Below are 21,955 nucleotides of genomic sequence, written 5' to 3' on the forward strand. Positions count from 1 at the left end.
GAGACTCCAACCAAACATTTTGGATGGATCATTCGGAAGACGAAAAGAACCAGCTCTCCCCGTCGGGGAATCGAACCCCGGTCTTCCGCGTGACAGGCGGAGATACTGTCCACTATACTAACGAGGAGCCGTGCATGCTGCCGTTTCTCCCCCAACTGACGGCACTGCACTGACATAACTAAACAATGCATGGCTTCTTCTGACGCAGACCCAGCCCTAGCACCGTAAAATTTCTGATGGACCCATCATTAGCTGAAGTCGCATAACACTTGGAACACTACCCGTAGCAGGGGTCATTGTTTGGACTCTTTTTTTTTTTTTTTTTTTTTTTTAAATTGCGCTTTAAACAAAAAGTATTGCGTCAATGCAACTGAACAACATTAATTAGGAACATAGTGCGTCAAAAAGCAAAATGACAGTTAAAGGCATTTCGTTATTGAACTCTTTGATGACATCATTCAGCTAAGTTCAGTTTAAATAGTATCTGTGCAATAATTTGCAATCAAGTCAACGATATCGCTGTACTTGAAGTGTCCCCAGCTCCGCCTGCCAGAAGCGACAGAGGCAAGAAACCAAAACTCGATCGGTGAAAGGATGGAGAAAAAACCCGGTGAGAAACCAGGCTCAGTCGGGGAGACAGTTCTCCCCTTGTCAGACGAAACAGGTAGATCAGCTCCAGGCTGCAGGAATGTCAGACTGTGCAGAAGAATCATCTGTTTCCTGTGGTCTTGTCCAGGTGGTCTTTACAGGGGATTTGTATCTGCGGCTCATCTAGTTGTCACGGTCTCCGCTGTGTTTCTGGGCCATAGAGGTCCTTTCTAGGTGTTGATCCAACATCTTCTCTGGATACGGACTGGATCCGGGTGACTGAAGCGGATACAGACTGGATCTGGTGGCTACGGTGACCTCGGAATAAGGGATTTCTCCTCTAGCCCTATCGGCGACTCGTGCACTTCGAGCCTTCTTAGTGACGGCGCAAGTTGCTGACTGCTGACTGCGTTGGTGGTATAGTGGTGAGCATAGCTGCCTTCCAAGCAGTTGACCCAGATTCGATTCCCGGCCAATGCATGTCCTTTGGCTCAGGCTGACGTCGAAGCAGAACTCCCTCTGTGACCTGTGCCTCCACCCAAAACTTTTGGATGGAATAATTTCGGATGGACCCATCATTAGCTGAAGTCGCATAACACTTGCAACACTACCCGTAGCAGGGGTCATTGTTTGGACTCTTTTTTTTTTTTTTAATTGCGCTTTAAACAAAAAGTATTGTGTCAATGCAACTGAACAACATTTATTAGGAACACAGTGCGTCAATAAAGCTACTGACTTCCGCCTGCGTTGGCGGTCTCCGCTGTGTTTCTGGGCCATAGAGGTCCTTTCTAGGTGTTGATCCAACATCTTCTCTGGATACGGACTGGATCCGGGTGACTGAAGCGGATACAGACTGGATCTGGTGGCTACGGTGACCTCGGAATAAGGGATTTCTTTAAAAGACTTTTTTTTTTCATATAAGATTTTATCCAACTTTTCAGACAGAGGCATGAGAAAGAGATTGCCTTGATTGGGCTTTTGGTTATTATAGGCACTCTCTGCGTTTGACCACTTCGTGTTTATTTAGCCGGATGGGAAGGCAGCGCTTTCTTGTACGTGACGGGATGCAAATTCTTGAAGGCTCTCTTTAGTGACGGGTCCAAACAAAGATCTCATCTGCTCCTCTAGCCCTATCGGCGACTCGTGCACTTCGAGCCTTCTTAGTGACGGCGCAAGTTGCTGACTGCTGACTGCGTTGGTGGTATAGTGGTGAGCATAGCTGCCTTCCAAGCAGTTGACCCGGATTCGATTCCCGGCCAACGCATGTCCTTTGGCTCGGGCTGACGTCGAAGCAGAACTCCCTCTGTGACCTGTGCCTCCACCCAAAACTTTTGGATGGAATAATTTCGGATGGACCCATCATTAGCTGAAGTCGCACAACACTTGCAACACTACCCGTAGCAGGGGTCATTGTTTGGACTCTTTTTTTTTTTTTTTTATTGCGCATTAAACAAAAAGTATTGTGTCAATGCAACTGAACAACATTTATTAGGAACACAGTGCGTAAATAAAGCTACTGACTCCCGCCTGCGTTGGTGGTATAGTGGTGAGCATAGCTGCCTTCCAAGCAGTTGAGCCGGGTTCGATTCCCGGCCAACGCATGTCCTTTGGCTCGGGCTGACGTCGAAGCAGAACTCCTTCTGTGACCTGCGACTCCAACCAAACATTTTGGATGGATCATTCGGAAGACGAAAAGAACCAGCTCTCCCCGTCGGGGAATCGAACCCCGGTCTTCCGCGTGACAGGCGGAAATACTGTCCACTATACTAACGAGGAGCCGTGCATGCTGCCGTTTCTCCCCCAACTGACGGCACTGCACTGACATAACTAAACAATGCATGGCTTCTTCTGACGCAGACCCAGCCCTAGCACCGTAAAATTTCTGATGGACCCATCATTAGCTGAAGTCGCATAACACTTGGAACACTACCCGTAGCAGGGGTCATTGTTTGGACTCTTTTTTTTTTTTTTTTTTTTTTTTTAAATTGCGCTTTAAACAAAAAGTATTGCGTCAATGCAACTGAACAACATTAATTAGGAACATAGTGCGTCAAAAAGCAAAATGACAGTTAAAGGCATTTCGTTATTGAACTCTTTGATGTCATCATTCAGCTAAGTTCAGTTTAAATAGTATCTGTGCAATAATTTGCAATCAAGTCAACGATATCGCTGTACTTGAAGTGTCCCCAGCTCCGCCTGCCAGAAGCGAGAGAGGCAAGAAACCAAAACTCGATCGGTGAAAGGATGGAGAAAAAACCCGGTGAGAAACCAGGCTCAGTCGGGGAGACAGTTCTCCCCTTGTCAGACGAAACAGGTAGATCAGCTCCAGGCTGCAGGAATGTCAGACTGTGCAGAAGAATCATCTGTTTCCTGTGGTCTTGTCCAGGTGGTCTTTACAGGGGATTTGTATCTGCGGCTCATCTAGTTGTCACGGTCTCCGCTGTGTTTCTGGGCCATAGAGGTCCTTTCTAGGTGTTGATCCAACATCTTCTCTGGATACGAACTGGATCCGGGTGACTGAAGCGGATACAGACTGGATCTGGTGGCTACGGTGACCTCGGAATAAGGGATTTCTCCTCTAGCCCTATCGGCGACTCGTGCACTTCGAGCCTTCTTAGTGACGGCGCAAGTTGCTGACTGCCGACTGCGTTGGTGGTATAGTGGTGAGCATAGCTGCCTTCCAAGCAGTTGACCCGGATTCGATTCCCGGCCAACGCATGTCCTTTGGCTCGGGCTGACGTCGAAGCAGAACTCCCTCTGTGACCTGTGCCTCCACCCAAAACTTTTGGATGGAATAATTTCGGATGGACCCATCATTAGCTGAAGTCGCATAACACTTGCAACACTTCCCGTAGCAGGGGTCATTGTTTGGACTCTTTTTTTTTTTTTTAATTGCGCTTTAAACAAAAAGTATTGTGTCAATGCAACTGAACAACATTTATTAGGAACACAGTGCGTCAATAAAGCTACTGACTTCCGCCTGCGTTGGCGGTCTCCGCTGTGTTTCTGGGCCATAGAGGTCCTTTCTAGGTGTTGATCCAACATCTTCTCTGGATACGGACTGGATCCGGGTGACTGAAGCGGATACAGACTGGATCTGGTGGCTACGGTGACCTCGGAATAAGGGATTTCTTTAAAAGACTTTTTTTTTCATATAAGATTTTATCCAACTTTTCAGACAGAGGCATGAGAAAGAGATTGCCTTGATTGGGCTTTTGGTTATTATAGGCACTCTCTGCGTTTGACCACTTCGTGGTTATTTAGCCGGATGGGAAGGCAGCACTTTCTTGTACGTGACAGGATGCAAATTCTTGAAGGCTCTCTTTAGTGACGGGTCCAAACAAAGATCTCATCTGCTCCTCTAGCCCTATCGGCGACTCGTGCACTTCAAGCCTTCTTAGTGACGGCGCAAGTTGCTGACTTCCGCCTGCGTTGGTGGTATAGTGGTGAGCATAGCTGCCTTCCAAGCAGTTGACCCGGGTTCGATTCCCGGCCAACGCATATCCTTTGGCTCGGGCTGACGTCGAAGCAGAACTCCTTCTGTGACCTGCGACTCCAACCAAACATTTTGGATGGATCATTCGGAAGACGAAAAGAACCAGCTCTCCCCGTCGGGGAATCGAACCCGGTCTTCCGCGTGACAGGCGGAGATACTGTCCACTATACTAACGAGGAGCCGTGCATGCTGCCGTTTCTCCCCCAACTGACGGCACTGCACTGACATAACTAAACAATGCATGGCTTCTTCTGACGCAGACCCAGCCCTAGCACCGTAAAATTTCTGATGGACCCATCATTAGCTGAAGTCGCATAACACTTGGAACACTACCCGTAGCAGGGGTCATTGTTTGGACTCTTTTTTTTTTTTTTTTTTTTTTTTTTAAATTGCGCTTTAAACAAAAAGTATTGCGTCAATGCAACTGAACAACATTAATTAGGAACACAGTGCGTCAAAAAGCAAAATGACAGTTAAAGGCATTTCGTTATTGAACTCTTTGATGACATCATTCAGCTAAGTTCAGTTTAAATAGTATCTGTGCAATAATTTGCAATCAAGTCAACGATATCGCTGTACTTGAAGTGTCCCCAGCTCCGCCTGCCAGAAGCGACAGAGGCAAGAAACCAAAACTCGATCGGTGAAAGGATGGAGAAAAAACCCGGTGAGAAACCAGGCTCAGTCGGGGAGACAGTTCTCCCCTTGTCAGACGAAACAGGTAGATCAGCTCCAGGCTGCAGGAATGTCAGACTGTGCAGAAGAATCATCTGTTTCCTGTGGTCTTGTCCAGGTGGTCTTTACAGGGGATTTGTATCTGCGGCTCATCTAGTTGTCACGGTCTCCGCTGTGTTTCTGGGCCATAGAGGTCCTTTCTAGGTGTTGATCCAACATCTTCTCTGGATACGGACTGGATCCGGGTGACTGAAGCGGATACAGACTGGATCTGGTGGCTACGGTGACCTCGGAATATGGGATTTCTCCTCTAGCCTTATCGGCGACTCGTGCACTTCGAGCCTTCTTAGTGACGGCGCAAGTTGCTGACTGCTGACTGCGTTGGTGGTATAGTGGTGAGCATAGCTGCCTTCCAAGCAGTTGACCCGGATTCGATTCCCAGCCAACGCATGTCCTTTGGCTCGGGCTGACGTCGAAGCAGAACTCCCTCTGTGACCTGTGCCTCCACCCAAAACTTTTGGATGGAATAATTTCGGATGGACCCATCATTAGCTGAAGTCGCATAACACTTGCAACACTACCCGTAGCAGGGGTCATTGTTTGGACTCTTTTTTTTTTTTTTAATTGCGCTTTAAACAAAAAGTATTGTGTCAATGCAACTGAACAACATTTATTAGGAACACAGTGCGTCAATAAAGCTACTGACTTCCGCCTGCGTTGGCGGTCTCCGCTGTGTTTCTGGGCCATAGAGGTCCTTTCTAGGTGTTGATCCAACATCTTCTCTGGATACGGACTGGATCCGGGTGACTGAAGCGGATACAGACTGGATCTGGTGGCTACGGTGACCTCGGAATAAGGGATTTCTTTAAAAGACTTTTTTTTTTCATATAAGATTTTATCCAACTTTTCAGACAGAGGCATGAGAAAGAGATTGCCTTGATTGGGCTTTTGGTTATTATAGGCACTCTCTGCGTTTGACCACTTCGTGTTTATTTAGCCGGATGGGAAGGCAGCGCTTTCTTGTACGTGACGGGATGCAAATTCTTGAAGGCTCTCTTTAGTGACGGGTCCAAACAAAGATCTCATCTGCTCCTCTAGCCCTATCGGCGACTCGTGCACTTCGAGCCTTCTTAGTGACGGCGCAAGTTGCTGACTGCTGACTGCGTTGGTGGTATAGTGGTGAGCATAGCTGCCTTCCAAGCAGTTGACCCGGATTCGATTCCCGGCCAACGCATGTCCTTTGGCTCGGGCTGACGTCGAAGCAGAACTCCCTCTGTGACCTGTGCCTCCACCCAAAACTTTTGGATGGAATAATTTCGGATGGACCCATCATTAGCTGAAGTCGCACAACACTTGGAACACTACCCGTAGCAGGGGTCATTGTTTGGACTCTTTTTTTTTTTTTAAATTGCGCTTTAAACAAAAAGTATTGTGTCAATGCAACTGAACAACATTTATTAGGAACACAGTGCGTCAAAAAGCAAAATGACAGTTAAAGGCATTTCGTTATTGAACTCTTTGATGACATCATTCAGCTAAGTTCAGTTTAAATAGTATCTGTGCAATAATTTGCAATCAAGTCAACGATATCGCTGTACTTGAAGTGTCCCCAGCTCCGCCTGCCAGAAGCGACAGAGGCAAGAAACCAAAACTCGATCGGTGAAAGGATGGAGAAAAAACCCGGTGAGAAACCAGGCTCAGTCGGGGAGACAGTTCTCCCCTTGTCAGACGAAACAGGTAGATCAGCTCCAGGCTGCAGGAATGTCAGACTGTGCAGAAGAATCATCTGTTTCCTGTGGTCTTGTCCAGGTGTTCTTAGTGACGGCGCAAGTTGCTGACTGCCGACTGCGTTGGTGGTATAGTGGTGAGCATAGCTGCCTTCCAAGCAGTTGACCCGGATTCGATTCCCGGCCAACGCTTGTCCTTTGGCTCGGGCTGACGTCGAAGCAGAACTCCCTCTGTGACCTGTGCCTCCACCCAAAACTTTTGGATGGAATAATTTCGGATGGACCCATCATTAGCTGAAGTCGCATAACACTTGCAACACTACCCGTAGCAGGGGTCATTGTTTGGACTCTTTTTTTTTTTTTTAATTGCGCTTTAAACAAAAAGTATTGTGTCAATGCAACTGAACAACATTTATTAGGAACACAGTGCGTCAATAAAGCTACTGACTTCCGCCTGCGTTGGCGGTCTCCGCTGTGTTTCTGGGCCATAGAGGTCCTTTCTAGGTGTTGATCCAACATCTTCTCTGGATACGGACTGGATCCGGGTGACTGAAGCGGATACAGACTGGATCTGGTGGCTACGGTGACCTCGGAATAAGGGATTTCTTTAAAAGACTTTTTTTTTCATATAAGATTTTATCCAACTTTTCAGACAGAGGCATGAGAAAGAGATTGCCTTGATTGGGCTTTTGGTTATTATAGGCACTCTCTGCGTTTGACCACTTCGTGTTTATTTAGCCGGATGGGAAGGCAGCGCTTTCTTGTACGTGACGGGATGCAAATTCTTGAAGGCTCTCTTTAGTGACGGGTCCAAACAAAGATCTCATCTGCTCCTCTAGCCCTATCGGCGACTAGTGCACTTCGAGCCTTCTTAGTGACGGCGCAAGTTGCTGACTGCTGACTGCGTTGGTGGTATAGTGGTGAGCATAGCTGCCTTCCAAGCAGTTGACCCGGATTCGATTCCCGGCCAACGCATGTCCTTTGGCTCGGGCTGACGTCGAAGCAGAACTCCCTCTGTGACCTGAGACTCCAACCAAACATTTTGGATGGATCATTCGGAAGACGAAAAGAACCAGCTCTCCCCGTCGGGGAATCGAACCCCGGTCTTCCGCGTGACAGGCGGAGATACTGTCCACTATACTAACGAGGAGCCGTGCATGCTGCCGTTTCTCCCCCAACTGACGGCACTGCACTGACATAACTAAACAATGCATGGCTTCTTCTGACGCAGACCCAGCCCTAGCACCGTAAAATTTCTGATGGACCCATCATTAGCTGAAGTCGCATAACACTTGGAACACTACCCGTAGCAGGGGTCAATGTTTGGACTCTTTTTTTTTTTTTTTTTTTTTTTTAAATTGCGCTTTAAACAAAAAGTATTGCGTCAATGCAACTGAACAACATTAATTAGGAACATAGTGCGTCAAAAAGCAAAATGACAGTTAAAGGCATTTCGTTATTGAACTCTTTGATGACATCATTCAGCTAAGTTCAGTTTAAATAGTATCTGTGCAATAATTTGCAATCAAGTCAACGATATCGCTGTACTTGAAGTGTCCCCAGCTCCGCCTGCCAGAAGCGACAGAGGCAAGAAACCAAAACTCGATCGGTGAAAGGATGGAGAAAAAACCCGGTGAGAAACCAGGCTCAGTCGGGGAGACAGTTCTCCCCTTGTCAGACGAAACAGGTAGATCAGCTCCAGGCTGCAGGAATGTCAGACTGTGCAGAAGAATCATCTGTTTCCTGTGGTCTTGTCCAGGTGTTCTTAGTGACGGCGCAAGTTGCTGACTGCCGACTGCGTTGGTGGTATAGTGGTGAGCATAGCTGCCTTCCAAGCAGTTGACCCGGATTCGATTCCCGGCCAACGCTTGTCCTTTGGCTCGGGCTGACGTCGAAGCAGAACTCCCTCTGTGACCTGTGCCTCCACCCAAAACTTTTGGATGGAATAATTTCGGATGGACCCATCATTAGCTGAAGTCGCATAACACTTGCAACACTACCCGTAGCAGGGGTCATTGTTTGGACTCTTTTTTTTTTTTTTAATTGCGCTTTAAACAAAAAGTATTGTGTCAATGCAACTGAACAACATTTATTAGGAACACAGTGCGTCAATAAAGCTACTGACTTCCGCCTGCGTTGGCGGTCTCCGCTGTGTTTCTGGGCCATAGAGGTCCTTTCTAGGTGTTGATCCAACATCTTCTCTGGATACGGACTGGATCCGGGTGACTGAAGCGGATACAGACTGGATCTGGTGGCTACGGTGACCTCGGAATAAGGGATTTCTTTAAAAGACTTTTTTTTTCATATAAGATTTTATCCAACTTTTCAGACAGAGGCATGAGAAAGAGATTGCCTTGATTGGGCTTTTGGTTATTATAGGCACTCTCTGCGTTTGACCACTTCGTGTTTATTTAGCCGGATGGGAAGGCAGCGCTTTCTTGTACGTGACGGGATGCAAATTCTTGAAGGCTCTCTTTAGTGACGGGTCCAAACAAAGATCTCATCTGCTCCTCTAGCCCTATCGGCGACTAGTGCACTTCGAGCCTTCTTAGTGACGGCGCAAGTTGCTGACTGCTGACTGCGTTGGTGGTATAGTGGTGAGCATAGCTGCCTTCCAAGCAGTTGACCCGGATTCGATTCCCGGCCAACGCATGTCCTTTGGCTCGGGCTGACGTCGAAGCAGAACTCCCTCTGTGACCTGAGACTCCAACCAAACATTTTGGATGGATCATTCGGAAGACGAAAAGAACCAGCTCTCCCCGTCGGGGAATCGAACCCCGGTCTTCCGCGTGACAGGCGGAGATACTGTCCACTATACTAACGAGGAGCCGTGCATGCTGCCGTTTCTCCCCCAACTGACGGCACTGCACTGACATAACTAAACAATGCATGGCTTCTTCTGACGCAGACCCAGCCCTAGCACCGTAAAATTTCTGATGGACCCATCATTAGCTGAAGTCGCATAACACTTGGAACACTACCCGTAGCAGGGGTCATTGTTTGGACTCTTTTTTTTTTTTTTTTTTTTTTTTAAATTGCGCTTTAAACAAAAAGTATTGCGTCAATGCAACTGAACAACATTAATTAGGAACATAGTGCGTCAAAAAGCAAAATGACAGTTAAAGGCATTTCGTTATTGAACTCTTTGATGACATCATTCAGCTAAGTTCAGTTTAAATAGTATCTGTGCAATAATTTGCAATCAAGTCAACGATATCGCTGTACTTGAAGTGTCCCCAGCTCCGCCTGCCAGAAGCGACAGAGGCAAGAAACCAAAACTCGATCGGTGAAAGGATGGAGAAAAAACCCGGTGAGAAACCAGGCTCAGTCGGGGAGACAGTTCTCCCCTTGTCAGACGAAACAGGTAGATCAGCTCCAGGCTGCAGGAATGTCAGACTGTGCAGAAGAATCATCTGTTTCCTGTGGTCTTGTCCAGGTGGTCTTTACAGGGGATTTGTATCTGCGGCTCATCTAGTTGTCACGGTCTCCGCTGTGTTTCTGGGCCATAGAGGTCCTTTCTAGGTGTTGATCCAACATCTTCTCTGGATACGGACTGGATCCGGGTGACTGAAGCGGATACAGACTGGATCTGGTGGCTACGGTGACCTCGGAATAAGGGATTTCTCCTCTAGCCCTATCGGCGACTCGTGCACTTCGAGCCTTCTTAGTGACGGCGCAAGTTGCTGACTGCTGACTGCGTTGGTGGTATAGTGGTGAGCATAGCTGCCTTCCAAGCAGTTGACCCAGATTCGATTCCCGGCCAATGCATGTCCTTTGGCTCAGGCTGACGTCGAAGCAGAACTCCCTCTGTGACCTGTGCCTCCACCCAAAACTTTTGGATGGAATAATTTCGGATGGACCCATCATTAGCTGAAGTCGCATAACACTTGCAACACTACCCGTAGCAGGGGTCATTGTTTGGACTCTTTTTTTTTTTTTTAATTGCGCTTTAAACAAAAAGTATTGTGTCAATGCAACTGAACAACATTTATTAGGAACACAGTGCGTCAATAAAGCTACTGACTTCCGCCTGCGTTGGCGGTCTCCGCTGTGTTTCTGGGCCATAGAGGTCCTTTCTAGGTGTTGATCCAACATCTTCTCTGGATACGGACTGGATCCGGGTGACTGAAGCGGATACAGACTGGATCTGGTGGCTACGGTGACCTCGGAATAAGGGATTTCTTTAAAAGACTTTTTTTTTTCATATAAGATTTTATCCAACTTTTCAGACAGAGGCATGAGAAAGAGATTGCCTTGATTGGGCTTTTGGTTATTATAGGCACTCTCTGCGTTTGACCACTTCGTGTTTATTTAGCCGGATGGGAAGGCAGCGCTTTCTTGTACTTGACGGGATGCAAATTCTTGAAGGCTCTCTTTAGTGACGGGTCCAAACAAAGATCTCATCTGCTCCTCTAGCCCTATCGGCGACTCGTGCACTTCGAGCCTTCTTAGTGACGGCGCAAGTTGCTGACTGCTGACTGCGTTGGTGGTATAGTGGTGAGCATAGCTGCCTTCCAAGCAGTTGACCCGGATTCGATTCCCGGCCAACGCATGTCCTTTGGCTCGGGCTGACGTCGAAGCAGAACTCCCTCTGTGACCTGTGCCTCCACCCAAAACTTTTGGATGGAATAATTTCGGATGGACCCATCATTAGCTGAAGTCGCACAACACTTGCAACACTACCCGTAGCAGGGGTCATTGTTTGGACTCTTTTTTTTTTTTTTTTATTGCGCATTAAACAAAAAGTATTGTGTCAATGCAACTGAACAACATTTATTAGGAACACAGTGCGTAAATAAAGCTACTGACTCCCGCCTGCGTTGGTGGTATAGTGGTGAGCATAGCTGCCTTCCAAGCAGTTGAGCCGGGTTCGATTCCCGGCCAACGCATGTCCTTTGGCTCGGGCTGACGTCGAAGCAGAACTCCTTCTGTGACCTGCGACTCCAACCAAACATTTTGGATGGATCATTCGGAAGACGAAAAGAACCAGCTCTCCCCGTCGGGGAATCGAACCCCGGTCTTCCGCGTGACAGGCGGAAATACTGTCCACTATACTAACGAGGAGCCGTGCATGCTGCCGTTTCTCCCCCAACTGACGGCACTGCACTGACATAACTAAACAATGCATGGCTTCTTCTGACGCAGACCCAGCCCTAGCACCGTAAAATTTCTGATGGACCCATCATTAGCTGAAGTCGCATAACACTTGGAACACTACCCGTAGCAGGGGTCATTGTTTGGACTCTTTTTTTTTTTTTTTTTTTTTTTTTAAATTGCGCTTTAAACAAAAAGTATTGCGTCAATGCAACTGAACAACATTAATTAGGAACATAGTGCGTCAAAAAGCAAAATGACAGTTAAAGGCATTTCGTTATTGAACTCTTTGATGTCATCATTCAGCTAAGTTCAGTTTAAATAGTATCTGTGCAATAATTTGCAATCAAGTCAACGATATCGCTGTACTTGAAGTGTCCCCAGCTCCGCCTGCCAGAAGCGAGAGAGGCAAGAAACCAAAACTCGATCGGTGAAAGGATGGAGAAAAAACCCGGTGAGAAACCAGGCTCAGTCGGGGAGACAGTTCTCCCCTTGTCAGACGAAACAGGTAGATCAGCTCCAGGCTGCAGGAATGTCAGACTGTGCAGAAGAATCATCTGTTTCCTGTGGTCTTGTCCAGGTGGTCTTTACAGGGGATTTGTATCTGCGGCTCATCTAGTTGTCACGGTCTCCGCTGTGTTTCTGGGCCATAGAGGTCCTTTCTAGGTGTTGATCCAACATCTTCTCTGGATACGAACTGGATCCGGGTGACTGAAGCGGATACAGACTGGATCTGGTGGCTACGGTGACCTCGGAATAAGGGATTTCTCCTCTAGCCCTATCGGCGACTCGTGCACTTCGAGCCTTCTTAGTGACGGCGCAAGTTGCTGACTGCCGACTGCGTTGGTGGTATAGTGGTGAGCATAGCTGCCTTCCAAGCAGTTGACCCGGATTCGATTCCCGGCCAACGCATGTCCTTTGGCTCGGGCTGACGTCGAAGCAGAACTCCCTCTGTGACCTGTGCCTCCACCCAAAACTTTTGGATGGAATAATTTCGGATGGACCCATCATTAGCTGAAGTCGCATAACACTTGCAACACTTCCCGTAGCAGGGGTCATTGTTTGGACTCTTTTTTTTTTTTTTAATTGCGCTTTAAACAAAAAGTATTGTGTCAATGCAACTGAACAACATTTATTAGGAACACAGTGCGTCAATAAAGCTACTGACTTCCGCCTGCGTTGGCGGTCTCCGCTGTGTTTCTGGGCCATAGAGGTCCTTTCTAGGTGTTGATCCAACATCTTCTCTGGATACGGACTGGATCCGGGTGACTGAAGCGGATACAGACTGGATCTGGTGGCTACGGTGACCTCGGAATAAGGGATTTCTTTAAAAGACTTTTTTTTTCATATAAGATTTTATCCAACTTTTCAGACAGAGGCATGAGAAAGAGATTGCCTTGATTGGGCTTTTGGTTATTATAGGCACTCTCTGCGTTTGACCACTTCGTGGTTATTTAGCCGGATGGGAAGGCAGCACTTTCTTGTACGTGACAGGATGCAAATTCTTGAAGGCTCTCTTTAGTGACGGGTCCAAACAAAGATCTCATCTGCTCCTCTAGCCCTATCGGCGACTCGTGCACTTCAAGCCTTCTTAGTGACGGCGCAAGTTGCTGACTTCCGCCTGCGTTGGTGGTATAGTGGTGAGCATAGCTGCCTTCCAAGCAGTTGACCCGGGTTCGATTCCCGGCCAACGCATATCCTTTGGCTCGGGCTGACGTCGAAGCAGAACTCCTTCTGTGACCTGCGACTCCAACCAAACATTTTGGATGGATCATTCGGAAGACGAAAAGAACCAGCTCTCCCCGTCGGGGAATCGAACCCGGTCTTCCGCGTGACAGGCGGAGATACTGTCCACTATACTAACGAGGAGCCGTGCATGCTGCCGTTTCTCCCCCAACTGACGGCACTGCACTGACATAACTAAACAATGCATGGCTTCTTCTGACGCAGACCCAGCCCTAGCACCGTAAAATTTCTGATGGACCCATCATTAGCTGAAGTCGCATAACACTTGGAACACTACCCGTAGCAGGGGTCATTGTTTGGACTCTTTTTTTTTTTTTTTTTTTTTTTTTTAAATTGCGCTTTAAACAAAAAGTATTGCGTCAATGCAACTGAACAACATTAATTAGGAACACAGTGCGTCAAAAAGCAAAATGACAGTTAAAGGCATTTCGTTATTGAACTCTTTGATGACATCATTCAGCTAAGTTCAGTTTAAATAGTATCTGTGCAATAATTTGCAATCAAGTCAACGATATCGCTGTACTTGAAGTGTCCCCAGCTCCGCCTGCCAGAAGCGACAGAGGCAAGAAACCAAAACTCGATCGGTGAAAGGATGGAGAAAAAACCCGGTGAGAAACCAGGCTCAGTCGGGGAGACAGTTCTCCCCTTGTCAGACGAAACAGGTAGATCAGCTCCAGGCTGCAGGAATGTCAGACTGTGCAGAAGAATCATCTGTTTCCTGTGGTCTTGTCCAGGTGGTCTTTACAGGGGATTTGTATCTGCGGCTCATCTAGTTGTCACGGTCTCCGCTGTGTTTCTGGGCCATAGAGGTCCTTTCTAGGTGTTGATCCAACATCTTCTCTGGATACGGACTGGATCCGGGTGACTGAAGCGGATACAGACTGGATCTGGTGGCTACGGTGACCTCGGAATATGGGATTTCTCCTCTAGCCTTATCGGCGACTCGTGCACTTCGAGCCTTCTTAGTGACGGCGCAAGTTGCTGACTGCTGACTGCGTTGGTGGTATAGTGGTGAGCATAGCTGCCTTCCAAGCAGTTGACCCGGATTCGATTCCCAGCCAACGCATGTCCTTTGGCTCGGGCTGACGTCGAAGCAGAACTCCCTCTGTGACCTGTGCCTCCACCCAAAACTTTTGGATGGAATAATTTCGGATGGACCCATCATTAGCTGAAGTCGCATAACACTTGCAACACTACCCGTAGCAGGGGTCATTGTTTGGACTCTTTTTTTTTTTTTAATTGCGCTTTAAACAAAAAGTATTGTGTCAATGCAACTGAACAACATTTATTAGGAACACAGTGCGTCAATAAAGCTACTGACTTCCGCCTGCGTTGGCGGTCTCCGCTGTGTTTCTGGGCCATAGAGGTCCTTTCTAGGTGTTGATCCAACATCTTCTCTGGATACGGACTGGATCCGGGTGACTGAAGCGGATACAGACTGGATCTGGTGGCTACGGTGACCTCGGAATAAGGGATTTCTTTAAAAGACTTTTTTTTTCATATAAGATTTTATCCAACTTTTCAGACAGAGGCATGAGAAAGAGATTGCCTTGATTGGGCTTTTGGTTATTATAGGCACTCTCTGCGTTTGACCACTTCGTGTTTATTTAGCCGGATGGGAAGGCAGCGCTTTCTTGTACGTGACGGGATGCAAATTCTTGAAGGCTCTCTTTAGTGACGGGTCCAAACAAAGATCTCATCTGCTCCTCTAGCCCTATCGGCGACTCGTGCACTTCGAGCCTTCTTAGTGACGGCGCAAGTTGCTGACTGCTGACTGCGTTGGTGGTATAGTGGTGAGCATAGCTGCCTTCCAAGCAGTTGACCCGGATTCGATTCCCGGCCAACGCATGTCCTTTGGCTCGGGCTGACGTCGAAGCAGAACTCCCTCTGTGACCTGAGACTCCAACCAAACATTTTGGATGGATCATTCGGAAGACGAAAAGAACCAGCTCTCCCCGTCGGGGAATCGAACCTCGGTCTTCCGCGTGACAGGCGGAGATACTGTCCACTATACTAACGAGGAGCCGTGCATGCTGCCGTTTCTCCCCCAACTGACGGCACTGCACTGACATAACTAAACAATGCATGGCTTCTTCTGACGCAGACCCAGCCCTAGCACCGTAAAATTTCTGATGGACCCATCATTAGCTGAAGTCGCATAACACTTGGAACACTACCCGTAGCAGGGGTCATTGTTTGGACTCTTTTTTTTTTTTTTTTTTTTTTTTAAATTGCGCTTTAAACAAAAAGTATTGCGTCAATGCAACTGAACAACATTAATTAGGAACATAGTGCGTCAAAAAGCAAAATGACAGTTAAAGGCATTTCGTTATTGAACTCTTTGATGACATCATTCAGCTAAGTTCAGTTTAAATAGTATCTGTGCAATAATTTGCAATCAAGTCAACGATATCGCTGTACTTGAAGTGTCCCCAGCTCCGCCTGCCAGAAGCGACAGAGGCAAGAAACCAAAACTCGATCGGTGAAAGGATGGAGAAAAAACCCGGTGAGAAACCAGGCTCAGTCGGGGAGACAGTTCTCCCCTTGTCAGACGAAACAGGTAGATCAGCTCCAGGCTGCAGGAATGTCAGACTGTGCAGAAGAATCATCTGTTTCCTGTGGTCTTGTCCAGGTGGTCTTTACAGGGGATTTGTATCTGCGGCTCATCTAGTTGTCACGGTCTCCGCTGTGTTTCTGGGCCATAGAGGTCCTTTCTAGGTGTTGATCCAACATCTTCTCTGGATACGGACTGGATCCGGGTGACTGAAGCGGATACAGACTGGATCTGGTGGCTACGGTGACCTCGGAATAAGGGATTTCTCCTCTAGCCCTATCGGCGACTCGTGCACTTCGAGCCTTCTTAGTGACGGCGCAAGTTGCTGACTGCTGACTGCGTTGGTGGTATAGTGGTGAGCATAGCTGCCTTCCAAGCAGTTGACCCAGATTCGATTCCCGGCCAACGCATGTCCTTTGGCTCGGGCTGACGTCGAAGCAGAACTCCCTCTGTGACCTGTGCCTCCACCCAAAACTTTTGGATGGAATAATTTCGGATGGACCCATCATTAGCTGAAGTCGCATAACACTTGCAACACTACCCGTAGCAGGGGTCATTGTTTGGACTCTTTTTTTTTTTTTTAATTGCGCTTTAAACAAAAAGTATTGTGTCAATGCAACTGAACAACATTTATTAGGAACACAGTGCGTCAATAAAGCTACTGACTTCCGCCTGCGTTGGCGGTCTCCGCTGTGTTTCTGGGCCATAGAGGTCCTTTCTAGGTGTTGATCCAACATCTTCTCTGGATACGGACTGGATCCGGGTGACTGAAGCGGATACAGACTGGATCTGGTGGCTACGGTGACCTCGGAATAAGGGATTTCTTTAAAAGACTTTTTTTTTTCATATAAGATTTTATCCAACTTTTCAGACAGAGGCATGAGAAAGAGATTGCCTTGATTGGGCTTTTGGTTATTATAGGCACTCTCTGCGTTTGACCACTTCGTGTTTATTTAGCCGGATGGGAAGGCAGCGCTTTCTTGTACGTGACGGGATGCAAATTCTTGAAGGCTCTCTTTAGTGACGGGTCCAAACAAAGATCTCATCTGCTCCTCTAGCCCTATCGGCGACTCGTGCACTTCGAGCCTTCTTAGTGACGGCGCAAGTTGCTGACTGCTGACTGCGTTGGTGGTATAGTGGTGAGCATAGCTGCCTTCCAAGCAGTTGACCCGGATTCGATTCCCGGCCAACGCATGTCCTTTGGCTCGGGCTGACGTCGAAGCAGAACTCCCTCTGTGACCTGTGCCTCCACCCAAAACTTTTGGATGGAATAATTTCGGATGGACCCATCATTAGCTGAAGTCGCACAACACTTGCAACACTACCCGTAGCAGGGGTCATTGTTTGGACTCTTTTTTTTTTTTTTTTATTGCGCATTAAACAAAAAGTATTGTGTCAATGCAACTGAACAACATTTATTAGGAACACAGTGCGTCAATAAAGCTACTGACTTCCGCCTGCGTTGGTGGTATAGTGGTGAGCATAGCTGCCTTCCAAGCAGTTGAGCCGGGTTCGATTCCCGGCCAACGCATGTCCTTTGGCTCGGGCTGACGTCGAAGCAGAACTCCTTCTGTGACCTGCGACTCCAACCAAACATTTTGGATGGATCATTCGGAAGACGAAAAGAACCAGCTCTCCCCGTCGGGGAATCGAACCCCGGTCTTCCGCGTGACAGGCGGAGATACTGTCCACTATACTAACGAGGAGCCGTGCATGCTGCCGTTTCTCCCCCAACTGACGGCACTGCACTGACATAACTAAACAATGCATGGCTTCTTCTGACGCAGACCCAGCCCTAGCACCGTAAAATTTCTGATGGACCCATCATTAGCTGAAGTCGCATAACACTTGGAACACTACCCGTAGCAGGGGTCATTGTTTGGACTCTTTTTTTTTTTTTTTTTTTTTTTAAATTGCGCTTTAAACAAAAAGTATTGCGTCAATGCAACTGAACAACATTAATTAGGAACATAGTGCGTCAAAAAGCAAAATGACAGTTAAAGGCATTTCGTTATTGAACTCTTTGATGACATCATTCAGCTAAGTTCAGTTTAAATAGTATCTGTGCAATAATTTGCAATCAAGTCAACGATATCGCTGTACTTGAAGTGTCCCCAGCTCCGCCTGCCAGAAGCGAGAGAGGCAAGAAACCAAAACTCGATCGGTGAAAGGATGGAGAAAAAACCCGGTGAGAAACCAGGCTCAGTCGGGGAGACAGTTCTCCCCTTGTCAGACGAAACAGGTAGATCAGCTCCAGGCTGCAGGAATGTCAGACTGTGCAGAAGAATCATCTGTTTCCTGTGGTCTTGTCCAGGTGGTCTTTACAGGGGATTTGTATCTGCGGCTCATCTAGTTGTCACGGTCTCCGCTGTGTTTCTGGGCCATAGAGGTCCTTTCTAGGTGTTGATCCAACATCTTCTCTGGATACGAACTGGATCCGGGTGACTGAAGCGGATACAGACTGGATCTGGTGGCTACGGTGACCTCGGAATAAGGGATTTCTCCTCCAGCCCTATCGGCGACTCGTGCACTTCGAGCCTTCTTAGTGACGGCGCAAGTTGCTGACTGCTGACTGCGTTGGTGGTATAGTGGTGAGCATAGCTGCCTTCCAAGCAGTTGACCCGGATTCGATTCCCGGCCAACGCATGTCCTTTGGCTCGGGCTGACGTCGAAGCAGAACTCCCTCTGTGACCTGTGCCTCCACCCAAAACTTTTGGATGGAATAATTTCGGATGGACCCATCATTAGCTGAAGTCGCATAACACTTGCAACACTACCCGTAGCAGGGGTCATTGTTTGGACTCTTTTTTTTTTTTTTAATTGCGCTTTAAACAAAAAGTATTGTGTCAATGCAACTGAACAACATTTATTAGGAACACAGTGCGTCAATAAAGCTACTGACTTCCGCCTGCGTTGGCGGTCTCCGCTGTGTTTCTGGGCCATAGAGGTCCTTTCTAGGTGTTGATCCAACATCTTCTCTGGATACGGACTGGATCCGGGTGACTGAAGCGGATACAGACTGGATCTGGTGGCTACGGTGACCTCGGAATAAGGGATTTCTTTAAAATACTTTTTTTTTCATATAAGATTTTATCCAACTTTTCAGACAGAGGCATGAGAAAGAGATTGCCTTGATTGGGCTTTTGGTTATTATAGGCACTCTCTGCGTTTGACCACTTCGTGTTTATTTAGCCGGATGGGAAGGCAGCGCTTTCTTGTACGTGACGGGATGCAAATTCTTGAAGGCTCTCTTTAGTGACGGGTCCAAACAAAGATCTCATCTGCTCCTCTAGCCCTATCGGCGACTCGTGCACTTCGAGCCTTCTTAGTGACGGCGCAAGTTGCTGACTGCCGACTGCGTTGGTGGTATAGTGGTGAGCATAGCTGCCTTCCAAGCAGTTGACCCGGATTCGATTCCCGGCCAACGCATGTCCTTTGGCTCGGGCTGACATCGAAGCAGAACTCCCTCTGTGACCTGTGCCTCCACCCAAAACTTTTGGATGGAATAATTTCGGATGGACCCATCATTAGCTGAAGTCGCATAACACTTGCAACACTACCCGTAGCAGGGGTCATTGTTTGGACTCTTTTTTTTTTTTTAATTGCGCTTTAAACAAAAAGTATTGTGTCAATGCAACTGAACAACATTTATTAGGAACACAGTGCGTCAATAAAGCTACTGACTTCCGCCTGCGTTGGCGGTCTCCGCTGTGTTTCTGGGCCATAGAGGTCCTTTCTAGGTGTTGATCCAACATCTTCTCTGGATACGGACTGGATCCGGGTGACTGAAGCGGATACAGACTGGATCTGGTGGCTACGGTGACCTCGGAATAAGGGATTTCTTTAAAAGACTTTTTTTTTCATATAAGATTTTATCCAACTTTTCAGACAGAGGCATGAGAAAGAGATTGCCTTGATTGGGCTTTTGGTTATTATAGGCACTCTCTGCGTTTGACCACTTCGTGTTTATTTAGCCGGATGGGAAGGCAGCGCTTTCTTGTACGTGACGGGATGCAAATTCTTGAAGGCTCTCTTTAGTGACGGGTCCAAACAAAGATCTCATCTGCTCCTCTAGCCCTATCGGCGACTAGTGCACTTCGAGCCTTCTTAGTGACGGCGCAAGTTGCTGACTGCTGACTGCGTTGGTGGTATAGTGGTGAGCATAGCTGCCTTCCAAGCAGTTGACCGGGATTCGATTCCCGGCCAACGCATGTCCTTTGGCTCGGGCTGACGTCGAAGCAGAACTCCCTCTGTGACCTGCTGACATTAGCTGAAGTCGCACAACACTTGCAACACTACCCGTAGCAGGGGTCATTGTTTGGACTCTTTTTTTTTTTTTTTAATTGCGCTTTAAACAAAAAGTATTGTGTCAATGCAACTGAACAACATTTATTAGGAACACAGTGCGTCAATAAAGCTACTGACTTCCGCCTGCGTTGGTGGTATAGTGGTGAGCATAGCTGCCTTCCAAGCAGTTGAGCCGGGTTCGATTCCCGGCCAACGCATGTCCTTTGGCTCGGGCTGACGTCGAAGCAGAACTCCTTCTGTGACCTGCGACTCCAACCAAACATTTTGGATGGATCATTCGGAAGACGAAAAGAACCAGCTCTCCCCGTCGGGTAATCGAACCCCGGTCTTCCGCGTGACAGGCGGAGATACTGTCCACTATACTAACGAGGAGCCGTGCATGCTGCCGTTTCTCCCCCAACTGACGGCACTGCACTGACATAACTAAACAATGCATGGCTTCTTCTGACGCAGACCCAGCCCTAGCACCGTAAAATTTCTGATGGACCCATCATTAGCTGAAGTCGCATAACACTTGGAACACTACCCGTAGCAGGGGTCATTGTTTGGACTCTTTTTTTTTTTTTTTTTTTTTTTTTAAATTGCGCTTTAAACAAAAAGTATTGCGTCAATGCAACTGAACAACATTAATTAGGAACATAGTGCGTCAAAAAGCAAAATGACAGTTAAAGGCATTTCGTTATTGAACTCTTTGATGACATCATTCAGCTAAGTTCAGTTTAAATAGTATCTGTGCAATAATTTGCAATCAAGTCAACGATATCGCTGTACTTGAAGTGTCCCCAGCTCCGCCTGCCAGAAGCGACAGAGGCAAGAAACCAAAACTCGATCGGTGAAAGGATGGAGAAAAAACCCGGTGAGAAACCAGGCTCAGTCGGGGAGACAGTTCTCCCCTTGTCAGACGAAACAGGTAGATCAGCTCCAGGCTGCAGGAATGTCAGACTGTGCAGAAGAATCATCTGTTTCCTGTGGTCTTGTCCAGGTGGTCTTTACAGGGGATTTGTATCTGCGGCTCATCTAGTTGTCACGGTCTCCGCTGTGTTTCTGGGCCATAGAGGTCCTTTCTAGGTGTTGATCCAACATCTTCTCTGGATACGGACTGGATCCGGGTGACTGAAGCGGATACAGACTGGATCTGGTGGCTACGGTGACCTCGGAATAAGGGATTTCTCCTCTAGCCCTATCGGCGACTCGTGCACTTCGAGCCTTCTTAGTGACGGCGCAAGTTGCTGACTGCTGACTGCGTTGGTGGTATAGTGGTGAGCATAGCTGCCTTCCAAGCAGTTGACCCAGATTCGATTCCCGGCCAACGCATGTCCTTTGGCTCGGGCTGACGTCGAAGCAGAACTCCCTCTGTGACCTGTGCCTCCACCCAAAACTTTTGGATGGAATAATTTCGGATGGACCCATCATTAGCTGAAGTCGCATAACACTTGCAACACTACCCGTAGCAGGGGTCATTGTTTGGACTCTTTTTTTTTTTTTTAATTGCGCTTTAAACAAAAAGTATTGTGTCAATGCAACTGAACAACATTTATTAGGAACACAGTGCGTCAATAAAGCTACTGACTTCCGCCTGCGTTGGCGGTCTCCGCTGTGTTTCTGGGCCATAGAGGTCCTTTCTAGGTGTTGATCCAACATCTTCTCTGGATACGGACTGGATCCGGGTGACTGAAGCGGATACAGACTGGATCTGGTGGCTACGGTGACCTCGGAATAAGGGATTTCTTTAAAAGACTTTTTTTTTTCATATAAGATTTTATCCAACTT

General features: G+C 47.6%; 2 non-coding genes across 2 annotated transcripts; both read right to left on the reverse strand.

Moving 5' to 3' along the window:
- Positions 1 to 2,292: 2,292 nt before the first annotated feature.
- Positions 2,293 to 2,364, reverse strand: trnad-guc (transfer RNA aspartic acid (anticodon GUC)). Its single transcript has one exon. It is a non-coding gene; the product is annotated as a tRNA-Asp (tRNA).
- Positions 2,365 to 11,475: 9,111 nt separating this feature from the next.
- trnad-guc (transfer RNA aspartic acid (anticodon GUC)) lies at positions 11,476 to 11,547 on the reverse strand. The gene has a single exon. It is a non-coding gene; the product is annotated as a tRNA-Asp (tRNA).
- Positions 11,548 to 21,955: the final 10,408 nt, after the last annotated feature.

The sequence above is a fragment of the Carassius gibelio genome, chromosome B19, assembly GCF_023724105.1.
Source record: "Carassius gibelio isolate Cgi1373 ecotype wild population from Czech Republic chromosome B19, carGib1.2-hapl.c, whole genome shotgun sequence".
Taxonomy (NCBI): domain Eukaryota; kingdom Metazoa; phylum Chordata; class Actinopteri; order Cypriniformes; family Cyprinidae; genus Carassius; species Carassius gibelio.